Genomic DNA, 14,114 nt, shown 5'->3' on the forward strand with positions numbered 1-14,114 from the left:
TGGCAACATATACCGTTCTTTTCAGGTGAAGTCCCTTTAAATCTCGGTGCAAGCAGCTCCGGTAAATTAAGGTAAGTTGACAATCACACGCCTAGCAGGGGGACCAACGCGTCCTTAGGTCACCAGTTAGGCTACTTTCACACTAGCGTTCAATCGGATCCGTTCTGAACGGATCCGATCATATTAATGCAGACGGAGGCTCCGTTCAGTACGGATCCGTCTGCATTAATAACTTAGAAAAAATTCTAAGTGTGAAAGTAGCCTGAGTGGATCCGTTCAGACTTTCAATGTAAAGTCAATGGGGGACGGATCCGCTTGAAGATTGAGCCATATGGTGACATCTTCAAGCAGATCCGTTCCCATTGACTTACATTGTAAGTCTGAACGGATCCGCTCGCCTCCGCACGGCCAGGCGGACAGCTGAACGCTGCAAGCAGCGTTCAGCTGTCCGCCTGTCCGTGCGGAGGTGAGCCGAGCGGAGGCTGAACGCCGCCAGACTGATGCAGTCTGAGCGGATCCGCTCCATTCAGACTGCATCAGGGCTGGACGGAGGCGTTCGGGTCCGCTCGTGAGCTCCTTCAAACTGAGCTCACGAACTGACCTATGAACGCTAGTGTGAAAGTAGCCTTAGGTGTAAAACCCCGTACCTTGCTACGAGCGTTTTTTCCAGCAGCACCGCCCGCGCCCATCCCACGTTTATCCCCCTCCAGCTTCCGTTATGTCCCTTTCATTTTCGTTTCCGACCTCGAGGATGCTCTATCAACTGTAGAGTCCGCAGTTTTGGAGCGAGCAAGCCTTTCATCCTACCGGACTTGGACAATCCCCAAGATGATCGCCGAGCTAAACAAGCGAGGGATACGCCATTCGGCCACAGCCCGTAAGGCCGAACTGTATCGCCTTTTGTTTCCGGAGCCATCCACGGCGTCCACGGAGCAAGTCTCCATATCTACCATCCAGTTGTCCCTTACGCAACTGCACGCCACCATTAACAACCTGTCCAGTTCCATCTGTAGGGATGCGTCACCTCCCGTTCCCGGCAGTCCCACTCCAGGTCCTTCCACTTCCCGGCCTTCTTCCCCAGGTAGGTTTTCCGGGGCCCCCCCGAGATTGCTCCTTCCTTTTTCATTCCAGAAAACTTGGGCTGAGATATACTTGCAGGCAAAGATGTCAATTTGGCAGCGGTCCTCATTTCTACTCATGATACCGTGGAAAACAGGACCATCGCATGCAGCGATGTGTCTGTGGTACTGAAGGCCAAAGACACTCACCTTAACAAAAAATTCTCTATCCCAGAGTTTGTGCTTGCGTTCAGCCTGTATCGGGACATCATCTGCTCGGCACAGCCAGCCAGAAGGGAGGAGCTCGACGCATACCTGTACAGGGTCATGGAGTTTGGGTATAAATACGGAGGATTCGCCTACTACGACTACCATAGGTCATTCTCGGCTAAGGCAGCCGCAGCCCTCGCCCAGTTTCAGCATGTCACCAATTAGGCATCCTTAGATATGGAGCTTTTAGACATTTTGCTGGTCTTAGGTCCCCGTATTGCTCCAACTGCCAGTCAGTACTGCACGCTTCCGACTGGTGCCCAAACTCACACGTCACCTCCCAGCCCAAACAGCAGCCCAGCAGTTCAGCTTCCCAAAAGCCAGGTCCGCTCCTGGATAAATTAGGCCGCCCCATAGTATTCCTAGGAAAAAAATCAATTGTGCAATAATAACAATGCCACCTTCTGCAGTTACAACAAGTGTAAGGCGCTCCACATTTGTTCCACCTGCTTTCGGGCACCTCCTCAATCCTCCTACTCCCAGTGCTCTGCAAAAAGCTGACTAGCCGACATCAATGTCCCCCTTCTTGTCTCCCTCCTAAAAACCCACCACAACCCCGGCTTCGTAAAATTCCTGCAGTCCGGGTTTTCCATACCGGTCTCGTCACCTTGCCCCAAGAACCTAACCTCGTGTCAGCCATGGAGGACCCGGCCTCAGTGGATTCTTTTCTGCAGGCCGAACTGCAGAAGGGATTCATCATAGGCCCCTTTATCCCAACCTCCTTTCCAGGTCTATAGAGTAAGCCCCATCAGTCTGGTCAGCAAAAAAAACACCAATAAAAAGCGTTTGATTTACGATTTGTCAGCGCCTCATGCATCCAGTGTTCCAAGTCTCAACTCTTTGATCCCGTCCGAAGAGTATTCGATGCATTACTCTTCCCTGGATGAATCCATACAACTGATCTTACAAGTGGGGGCGGGCGCTTGGCTTTCGAAGGCGGACATCTCGGAAGCCTTCAAGCTGTTGCCAGTCCAACCTCACCTATGGAGGTTTCATGGAATCAAATGGAGGGACCAGTACTATTTTGCCACCCGCCTCACGTTTGGGTGGCGAAATCCAATGGATTTACCAGAATCCTCCATTGGATTCTGGTAAACCACGGCAATTGACCCAGAGTAATTCATTACTTGGATGACTTCTTACTGGTCGAGAACCCCAACCATGTGCCCGGTTGGAAAGTCTCCTCAACATTTTCGCTGCATTACGGGTCCCAGTGGCTCCATCAAAGGTTGATGGCCCTTCCACGGTCATCACTTTCTTAGGCATCTCTTTAGACACCCTCAGAATGGAGGCCAGACTCCCAGAGGACAAATAAGTCAGGCTCCAAACATCCATTTCCACTCACGTGGGATCCAGGACTATGTCGAAGGGCGACCTACAGTCGTTGTTGGGCTCTCTCAATTTCGCCACCTGTATCATGCCACAGGGTCGATCCTTCACATCAAGACTCGTCCGATTGTTGCCGACAGCCACAACGCAAGACTCACTTATTCAAATGGACCGGAAAGCTCTGGCCCACCTAGCTCAATGGAGGGTCTTCCTATCAGAATGGAATGGCATCTCCCTGTTTGTCCCACACTGGAGTCCCACCTGTCCGACCGTGTATTCCGATGCGGCCGCATCCGTCGGGTTCGGTGCCTTATTCGGCCGCCAATGGTTCGCGGACTCCTGGCCTTCCCAAATTCACTCGGACCCTCAGGCCATTCAGTCTTCCCCCCTCCTAGAATTATATCCCATCGTGGCGGCCGCGCAAGTCTGGGGCAAAGAATGGAACAACATGTCGGTATCCTTCATCACTGACAACCACACGGTAGTTGACATCCTCACCTAAGGCAGGTCCAGCTCGCCCAAGGTTATGCGCTTCCTATGCAAACTCACTTGGCTCGCTCCATAATTTCCACATCTCTTGTGCCCACATCCAGGGCATCAAGAACGTTGCAGCAGACGCCTTGTCCCGCCTAAATCTAAACCTTTTCTTCCAGGTCATGCCGCAAGCCGAAAGAGTCGGGATAACCCCCCCCCCGGATTTCGATTCGCTGATCTTGGACTAGACAGGTACATATCAGTGGCACAGTCTCTCATCCGCAAGTCCCTGTCTGAGAACTCCACCAGGAACTACCAGTCAGTTTGGAAGGCATTTAAAGTTTTTTCTCACCTTCATCCTAGGGGCAACACGAGTGAAGTCACGTTCATCATGGCTTTCCTGGCATACTGCCACAAAGACCTTCACCTTTCATACAGTACCATCAGGTTGTATTTGTCGGGGGTCCAGCATCACCTCATGATCCGTCACCCTGATAGCAACTCCATTTTTTCCTCCCATGCCATCAAAGCCACATTGCGGGGCATTCAGAAGAGCTCAAACAAGTCCGAACCCACCAGGCAACCCGTCTCAGGGGACTTGTTCAGGAATATCTCAACCTCCCTAGACGGCAGTCTTTTTGGCCCATTCAGAGGCAGCATTCTCAAAGCTGCCCTCTATTTAAGTTTCTACGGCTTTCTCCGGCCTGGGGAATTCACCAGCACCTCCCCTCATAATTCAGGTCCCGTACTAAGCCAACTCACCCGCAGACACGAGCATTTCATCTTCACCTTACCTATTTCCAAAACCTCGCAAATAGGGCCCCCTGTATGCATTGAATATTTCCCTACTACCAACCCTTGGTGCCCTGTGACCGTCCTCAACAGTTTATTAATTACCCTAGGTGACCGGGCTCCAGCCAGCCCTCTCCTTCCTTTCCCTTCACAGCCACTTTCGTCCTCGCAGTTCATCAAACACATGCGCAGCCTCGCATCAGGTTTAGGGTTCAACCTCCAGGCCATATCGGGCCATTCATTCCGGATCGGAGCCGCCTCCGCCACATCCAAATACGGGGTCCTGGCTCACATCCTACGCAAAATGGGTCGATGGAAGTCATCTTGTTTCTCTCGGTTCATCCTGCATCCAAAAGCCGAGATCGACAGAGTTTTCTCCGACTTGGTACTGTAATGCTACCATCAACAACAAAAGAGTTGTATCATAAACCATTTCCTACTCGCATTTTTTGCCCCCTTTATTTGGCCTACCCTCGTCACGTGGCTAAGGGCACACCACTAGCCTACCTAGTTAGATTAGGTTCAGACTCGCATGCCAGGCTTCGCGCCGTAGCCAGGACCACAAATATATTTAGTTTCATAGAGGTTATCTTAAAGAGGAGATCTGCTGAAGGCGCATATATTTAGGATATTTATGTATGATGTACTAAGTTTCACTGTATACAGGTATTTTGGCAGTCCTAGGAATCTTGTCACAAACTGAGCAGTGGAATACAGAGGACCCTTTTAAAGATCCATGAAGTTCCTGTTTCCTGTCCGGAAGGGGGAGGATCTCTTGCAGGTGCTGTCATGGGCTCATGGAAAACGTATAACCGGTAAGAGTAATCGATGTATTTTTGTCTTGTAGCATTCCTGCTGATCTGTTTCATCTTTGGATAGAGACCGAATGAGAGGGTAGAGCTTAGCCAAGGGATGCCGCTTAAAGAGTCACTACATTTTTTTGTAAATGTTTGATATGTCATGGAAACATATTAAAAGTTTTGAACAGTAGGGGTCTGAGCTCTGAGACGTCCACGAATCACTAGAACAAGGAGAGAGAAGTGCTGATATAGCACTCTCTCTCCTCAGTAATGGAGAGGAAAGAAGATGGACTCAATAGAAAGTCTATGAATCTTGACCCCTTCATGACCTCTGCCGCACATGTACAGCGAAAGTCGTGTCTTTAGACATGGTGCCCCGCTCGCACATGCAGTTGGTGCTATAGCCGCCGGGTAACAGCATTCCACGTCCGAGATCAAAGCAGGCTTCGGCGGCTAATAGAGGAATATACCAATACAGGCCACTAGGTGGCAGCACTGTATTGTTATATTGAAAATGACGTGTTCAATGATGGCTATGTAGCCATCAATGAACACAATGGGCAAAAAAAAATATTATATATATATACAGTATGTGTAAATTGAAAAGAAAACGATACATGGTTTTAAATTTTTTTATAAATAAGAATTTTGAAAAGTGTGGTGTGTATTTGTAGTCAGCCCCCTGTACTCTGATACCCCTAAATAAAATCCAGTGTGAACAATTGACTTCAGAAGTCACTTAAATTAGTAAATAGAGTCCATCTGTGTGTAATTTATTCTCAGTATAACTACAGCTGTTCTGTGAAGGCCTTAGAAGTTTCTTAGAGAACATTAGTGATCAAATAGCATCATGAAAACCAAGGAACACACCAGAAAGGTTATGGATAAAGTTGTGGAGAAGTGTAAAGCAGGGTTAGGTTATAAAAAAAATCCCAAGCTCTGACCATCTGAGCATCTCACAGATCACTGTTCAATCCATCATCCGAAAATGGAAGGAGTATGGGACAACTGCAAACCTACCAAGACATCCACCTAAACTAACAGCTCAGGCAATAAGAACACTAATTCGAGAAACAGCCAAGAGGCTCGTGGTCAATCTGGAGTATTTCAGATTTTTTATTGATTTAAAACTTTGAAAAACATGTATCTTTTTCTTTTCACTTCACACATACTTGATACTTTGTGTTGGTCTGTCACAGTGATGGCTAACCTCCAGCACTCCAGCTGTGATGAAACTACGACTCCCAGCATGTCCATTCATTTCTATGGAGAACAGCCAAACAAATGTACATCTTAGGAGTTGTAGTTGTATCACAGCTGGAGTGCCAGAGGTTAGCCATCACAGGTCTATCACATAAAATCCCAACTTTTCTACATTTTTTCACGTTATAGCCACAAAGTTAAAATGTTTGTGTGTATAACGTGAAAAAATGTAGAAAAGTTCAAGGGGTATGAATATTATTTCAAGTTGCTGTATATGTATAGAATGTACCTGAGCAGGGGCATGCATCAGACTACTGAGGCTAATTGTGCATAGGGTAGTCTGAGAGTGGTGGCCGTTTTACATACATGAAGACGGGACTGGGAACAGGGCTAGCCACAACAGCAACATTACAGGGCAACAGGTAGATTAACTATATTTTTACTGTATGTACAGTTACATTTTTACTGTGAACCAGAAGGGGTTCCTGATCACAATGTGACCTGCTGGTAGGCATTCAGCTGTAATCTGTTGGATGACGTATGCAGCAGGTGTTCCATTACCCTGCAGCGCCACCTAAGGTAAAATGAAGCATTACACAAGTCTAACTAAAATCATTGAGCTGATGAATAGTTAAACGGGTTATCCCATCATTACTGTAAAAAATGAAAATTTTGTATAATATAGTACATGACAATCTCTTTCAAACAAAGCTAGAACCAGCCCTGTACCTGACATGGACCCAGAGATCTCCCCATTCATTGCTCTGCTAGATTTATATCAAGCTGACAGCTCAGGGGAGTGTCTATTCTGCTGTAGCTCAGGGGGCGTGTCTCAGCTCTGCCTATCACAGCTCAGGAGGCAGTTGATGGATGAAACTGAGCATGTGCGGCCTTCTCAGTGAGCAGAACAGAATAATAAGAAAAAGAACATACAGCAGGGAGAACTATACAGATAAATATTATTGAATAACTCAGTAGCTATACACATTTTTTTATTACATGCAATTACAAAAGTATTCAGATCCAGGTGCTGATTTCAAAACTGTACAATCTTTTTCGAGGGGCAGTCCCTTTAAGTGCACGAAGGCCGGACCCAAGCCACTTTGTGCATCTTTGCTTCTCTGGATTCCTCTACCAGCTGTGTGAACAGGACCTAACTGTTTAACCCCTTAGTGACCTGTTTTGGGCCTTAATGACCAGACGATTTGTATTTTCAGTTTTTCATCATCACCTTCCAAGACCTATAACATTTTTATTTTACCATCGATGTAGCTGTATGAAGGCATTTTTTTTTTTGCGGAACAAGTTGTAGTTTTTAATGCTGCCATTTTGCGGTACACGTAACTTACACATTTTATTAACTCTTTCTAGGAAGTGGGATAGGATAAAACAGCAATACTGCCCCTAAGTTTTTACGTGATAAATTTTGCAGCAAACATTTTTCAATAACACAATCGCTTTAATCTCTGTGTCAGTACAATTAGTGACACCAAATACATAGTTTTATTTTTATTTTTTACAACTTTTGCACAAAGTTTTAAAAATAGTATTTGCATTGCCACATCCCAAGAACCACAATTTTTTTTATTTTTCTTTCTATGGAGCTGTATGGGGACTTGATTTTGTGGCACGTCTTGTAGTTTTCATTGGTATCATATTGGGGTACATAACATTTTTTGATCACTTTTTATTCTGTTTTTTAGGAAGCGAATAAGCAAAAAGCAGGAATTAATTATATTTTTGTTTACTGCATTCACCATACAGGATAAATTACATAACTCCGTAGTGGAGATTTTATTTTTGCAATTTTTTTTCATTGAAAAGTGCTTTTTCAATGGAAAAAAAGGGTTGTTTGTTTTTTTTACTTGGAATTCTATTTATTTTTTTACTTTTACAATTCCTGTAGTGCAATGAATTTTAATGTCGGTTCTACACTGCCAATCACCTGCAGGCTGCGCCACATGCTGGGACACTCTAGAGTCAGGCCTGAGGTCGTCACTAGGACCTGGTTTGCCTGCACTGTCATCATCACCCCGCAATCTCATTTGAAGGGTGCTGATGGGAGACAGAGGGAATCTGTTCCCTCTGTAACCGCTTACCTACTGCTGAAGATAGCAGCATGTAAGGGGTTAAATGGCCCAGATCGGCGCTCCTGCCGTTCTGGGCCGTTGGATCAGGAGCATGACCGTTTTGTGACAGTTGTGCCCCTGCTCTCCTTTGCACAGCAGACCAGTCAAACACTTAGGCCTCTTTCATACGGGCGTCGCGTGTGAGGGCCGGATAAGATGCGGGTGCGTCTCGGGAAAATGCGCAATTTTTCTGCGTGAGTGCAAAGCATTTTAATGCGTTTTGCACGCGCGTGAGAAAAATTCTCAGAAGTTCGGGTTTGGGTTAGGTGTTGTGTAGATTTTATTATTTTCCCGTATAACATGGTTATAAGGGAAAATAATAGCATTCTTAATACAGAATGCTTAGTAAAATAGGGATGGAGGGGTTAAAAAATAAATGAAAATAATTTAAGTCACCTCATCCACTTGTTTGTGCAGCCCGACTTCTCTTCTGTCTTCTTATTTGTTGACCAGGAGGAAAAGGACCTGTGGTGAGGTCACTGCACTCATCACATGATCCATCACCATGTGATGAGCGCAGTGACGTCATCAAAGGTCCTTTACCCAGGTCCTGAAGAAAGAAGAGGAGATCCGCTACGTGACCAAGTGGATGGGGTGAGTTAAATTTGTTTATTATTTTTTAACCCCTCCATCCCTAATTTACTTAGCATTCGTTATTAAGAATGCTATTATGTTCCCATATAACCATGTTATAAGGGAAAATAATAAAGATCGGGTCCCCATCCCGATCGTCTCCTAGCAACCATGCGTGAAAATCGCACCGCATCCGCACTTGCTTTCGGATGCTTGCGATTTTCACACAGCTCAATTCACTTCTATGGGGCCTGCGTTGCGTGAAAAACACACAATATAGAGCATGCTGCGATTTTCGCGCAACGCACAAGTGATGCGTGAAAATCACCGCTCATGTGCACAGCCCCATAGAAATGAATGGGTCCGGATTCAGTGCGGGTGCAATGCGTTCAAGTGAAAGAGGCCTTAGACTGGTAAAAGGCAGCGGCCCAGCTGAAAGCCCCTTAGTGACTGCCATAACAAATCACCAAGGGGTTAATGGTAGCTGGATTTTTTGGGTGAATGAGGAGGTATCTGAAAAAAATATTTACAACTAGCCTGGATGCAGGACAAAGAAGAGTCTGCAGGGACATGTCACTTTCCCCTAATAACATATTACAAAGTTATGTAGTTACATGCACTACTGATTTATGATTTTAAAGACGGTCAGACTTCTTTTTCCACTTCTTATTAAAAGGCGCTGTCCAGTGGGATACATTTTTCATATGAAGGAAAGAAAGGCTTAGAAAAAACCAAGCATTACCTAACGGTTAACCAATCCCACCACTGCTGCCATTCTGATGCTTTCCTGGTCCGAGCTCCACAGAAACCTGCTCTGCCATTTTAGGTGAGTTATAATTCATTTTGCAATCTGTTCTGTCCCATATATAAAATGTTTTATCCCCTTGAATACCATATCTGCCTATTGTTAAATCCAGTACTAGACAATGCAGGAAGCTCCAGCAGCCTTGCCTATTATGACCCTACCCATGTATAACTGCAGCAGGCTACGAACAGCCAGGGGCAGCAACTATATCCTTATTTTACACAATGTACTTTCAATGTTCTGATGCCCGTCATGATCTGATATTTAAAAGGGTTGTCTGGCTTTTTAACATTTTATTTTTTTATTTTTTTTTGGTCAGGCAATTACAGTCCTCCAATCTTCTTGGGTAGGACGCCACAAGTTTTGCACACCTGGATTTAGGGATTTTTCTACATTAATCTCTGCTGATCCTCTCAGGTTGGATGCGGACCGTTGTTGGACAGCCATTTTCAGGTCTCTCTAGAGATGTTCAATTGGGTTGAAGTCAGGGATCGCTGGCAAAGGTGCCTCAAATAAATGCTGAGTAAAGGGTCTGAATACTTATGTCGATGCAAGATTTTAGTTTTTCCTTTCCAATAAATGAGCTAATATTTGGAACATTCTGCGTTCCCTTTGTCATTATGGGTTATAGAGAGCAGACTAATGGGGGAAACTTTTATATTTTTACTAGCAGAAGGACCCGGGTTCGCACGGGTATATTTCATCCATTTAATGTTTGTGTGCGTCATTAACATATCGACAGTATCCACTACTCCTGTGACTTCCACAGCCCCCCCACCCCTTAAGGCCTCTTGCACACGACCATATGGCTTTTTCAGTGTTTTGCAGTCCGTTTTTCATGGATCCGTTGTTCCGTTGGGCATAAATTTTTTTCAATAGATGGTTCCGCAAAAACAGAACGGATACGGAAGACATATGAATGCATTTCCGTATGTGTTCCGTTTTTTTGCGGACCCATTGACTTGAATAGAGCCATGGAATGTGATTTGCGGGCAATAATAGGTCATGTTCTATCTTTCAACGGAACGGAAAAACGGAAATACGGAAACAGAATGCATATGACGTACATTACTTTTTTTGCTGAACCATTGAAATGAATGGTTCCGTATACGGACCTTATATGGAACGTAAAAATGGCCCGTAAACGAAAGAAAAAAAAACAGTCGTGTGAAAGAGGCCTAACACTGACCCCCACAGTGCCGTCTCCTTAAAATAGGACCTCCACAGCAGCCCACCCCCTTAACAGTGACCTCCACAGGGGCCCACCCCCTTGACAGTGACCTACACAGCACCCGCCCTTTAACACTGAACATAGGTTACAGTCCCCTTATCTGACCTCCATCATTCCTGTCCCCCTTAACAGAGAACTCAACAGCGACTGCCCCTTTAACACGAGTGAGTATTCTGCACGGATGCGATGCGTGAGTGAGTTGAACGAATTGCACCCGCACTGAATACCGACCCATTCATTTCTATGGGGCTGTTCACATGAGCGGTGATTTTCACGCATCACTTGTGCGTTGCATGAAAATCGCAGCATGCTCCTCTTTGTGTGTTTTTCAAGCAACGCAGGCCCCATAGAAGTGAATGGGGTTGTGTGAAAATCACAAGCATCCGCAAGCAAGTGCGATTTTTCACGCAGGGTTGCTAGGAGACGATCGGGATGGAGACCCTATCATTATTATTTTGCCTTATAACATGGTTATAAGGAAAAATAATAGCATTCTGAATACAGAATGCATAGTAAAATAGCGCTGGAGGGGTTAAAATTTTTATTTATTTTTTTAACTCCCCTTAATCCACTTGCTCGCGCAGCCGGCATCTCCATCTGTCTTCATCTTAGCTCTGTGTAGTAATAAGGACCTTTGGTGACATCACAGTCATCACATGGTCTGTCACATGATCTTTTACCATGGTGATGGATCATGTGATGACCAGAGTGACGTCACCACAGGTCCTGTTGCTACACAGAGCTAAGATCAAGACAGAAGGAGATGCCGGCTACGCGAGCAAGTGGACTAAGGTGAGTTAAATTATTTTTTATTTATTTTTAACCCCTCCAGCCCTATTGGACTATGCATTCTGTATCCAGAATGCTATTATTTTCCCTTATAACCATGTTATAAGGGAAAATAATACAATCTAGAGAACACCGATCCCAAGCCCGAACTTCTGTGAAGAAGTTCGGGTTTGGGTACCAAACACTTGCGATTTTTCTCACGCGAGTGCAAAACGCATTACAATGTTTTGCACTCGCGCTGAAAAATCGCGGGTGTTTCCGCAAAGCACCCGCACATTTTCCCGCAACGCCCGTCTGAAAGAGGCCTAACAGTCTCCTCCCTTAACAGTGACCTCCACAGTACCCCATCTCCTGAACAGTGATTTCCACAACACCCCATACCCTTAACAGTGTCCTCTACAGCAATCTGCCCCTTAACACTGACCTCCATAGCGGACCGTCACCTTAACTGTGACCTCCACAGCAGCCTGCCCCTAGGGTGGCCAGAGGTCCGGTTTTAGGCCAGACAGTCTGGCTTTCAGATTCCCTGTCCTCCATCCGACGCAGGGCCTGGACGAACACAGGGATCTCCTTTTGAACAGCTCGCTCTCAGACAGCAGCACTGTGCTGTCTGAGTGTGAGCTGCAGGGAGAAAGTCACCGTCCCTCCCACCCCTGCAGCTGACAGAAGTTGATTTTTACCTTCATTTTTTTAATCCCCGTCGGCTGTGGAGTGGGAGGGGGTGAGGTCTGACGCTTGGCGGGACCTGGGGGTGGGGTTTTAAGCCTGTCTTTCGAGGGTGCCCTGAATGGCCACCCTACCTACTCCCTTAAATGTGACTTCTACAGCACTCCACTCACTTAAGCCTCATTCACATGTCAGGGTTTGTGAGCCAAAACCAGTATTGGAGCCTTCACAGACATAAGGTATAAGGGAAAGATCTGCACCTGTTCTGTGTTTAGAGCCGCACTGATGGAAATCACTGACCGAACACCGACGTGTGAATGAGGCATTAACAGTGTCATCCACAGCGCCCTGCCCCTTTAAAGCTGACCTACAGCAGTATAGAAAAATGTCTGGCTTGTTATGGAAACCTGGAGTAAAACTGTATGTGTAGACTAAGGGCCTGCGAGCTTCTATTGGCTGATCAGGGTCATGTTACCAGGCTTCTATTGGCCAATGCATTTTTTGGGAATATCTCAGGAACGGTAAGTGGTAGAGAGCAGAGTCGAAAACCTGACTGGACACCTGATGTACCTGTGTGCCAAATTTCGTGATTGTAAATGCGATGGTGCGGATTCCTTTAGCGGACATACACACACACACACTCAGATTTATATATTAGATTTTTTAGCACAAGGACACAACATAATAAAATGTGAAAGGGTGAAAATGTCCTGTAAATTAAGTCAGCTGGATCATGCAATATCTAGTAATGTCAGTATTTAGAGAGGCCAGGTGATCCAGGTTTTATCCTGGAGTATAGAGGCTGTGCTTAGTACTGCAGCTCAGCCCCATCTGGGCCATGTGACCGATGTACGGTGACATCACATTGAGTACGAAGTCCGCGGCACCTCTTTTATCAGCCTTTATTACACCAGGGACCCTCGCTGATCTGATATTGATGACCTATCCTGAGGATATAACTACACTGTGCAGTCATGATGGGGCAAGTAACAATATAAAGCAACAAAACAGCACCATTCTCATTAACAGGAACCAGCTGCAGCCTGTATAGCTACGTGATACTTGACGACAGGGCAGCTGCGTCACAACCGTGCCGTATGGGAGTACTCTAAAGTGATGTTATAGCCCAGAGGTATGTCATCGCTTTATAATGGGAATAAATCTTTAAAGCATATCCAAGTTTAAAAAAAAAAAAAAAGTTTGCATAATGGCTGTGCTTCATTGGGGAATCCTAACCGACTTCTTCCGGAAGAGTTTTTTTTTGGACTTCCCCAATATCTTCTTCAGTCATATTATTCCCTGTTTCACTTGCGCAGCTAGATGCATTTCTTTCACAAGCAGGGGGCATCTCCATTCTGTGGAATCTTCCAGTACTGTATGCAGTGACCTCTCTGTATGTTTTCTTCTAGGGAGCTAGAAAGCTGATCTCTGACTAGGATAAATCACACTTACAAAAGTTGTTGTATAAGGCTGAGGTTTCTCAGCTAGCTCTAACACGCCCCCACACGACGGATCTTGCCTGTCAACATGTAGTGGACTACAAGTTAGGTGGAAGTGAGACCCCTAGGGGGCCATGATTTTACAGATTATTTTTTTTCCAGGTGGATGCAGGCATTTTCTTTTTTTTTTATGAAGTGATTTAGAAATGTGCTAATTACACCATTCTCTATTAAATGAAATTGTGTGAAAATACAAGGACTCTCTAAATCTCCTGGAAGGGTGGGTATTGAACTATGGAGGCTTTCTGAAGCAGCTGTGACCATAGACATAGTATAATACTGGATCTGAAAACACCCACCACTCCGGAGACTCCACTAACAGAACCTATAACCTATGTCACAGAAGCTATATTATGTATAGGTAATTAAGAGTGGCACACAAACCATGAACCAGACAAGGATTTTTGTAAAAAAAGATTTAATTCAATGTCACATATTAGTATAATGAGCATAAGGACATCTGAAACAGAAAACCCCACTTGTCAGAAACCACTGA

This window comes from Bufo gargarizans, chromosome 1 (genome assembly GCF_014858855.1).
Source record: "Bufo gargarizans isolate SCDJY-AF-19 chromosome 1, ASM1485885v1, whole genome shotgun sequence".
Lineage (NCBI taxonomy): Eukaryota > Metazoa > Chordata > Amphibia > Anura > Bufonidae > Bufo > Bufo gargarizans.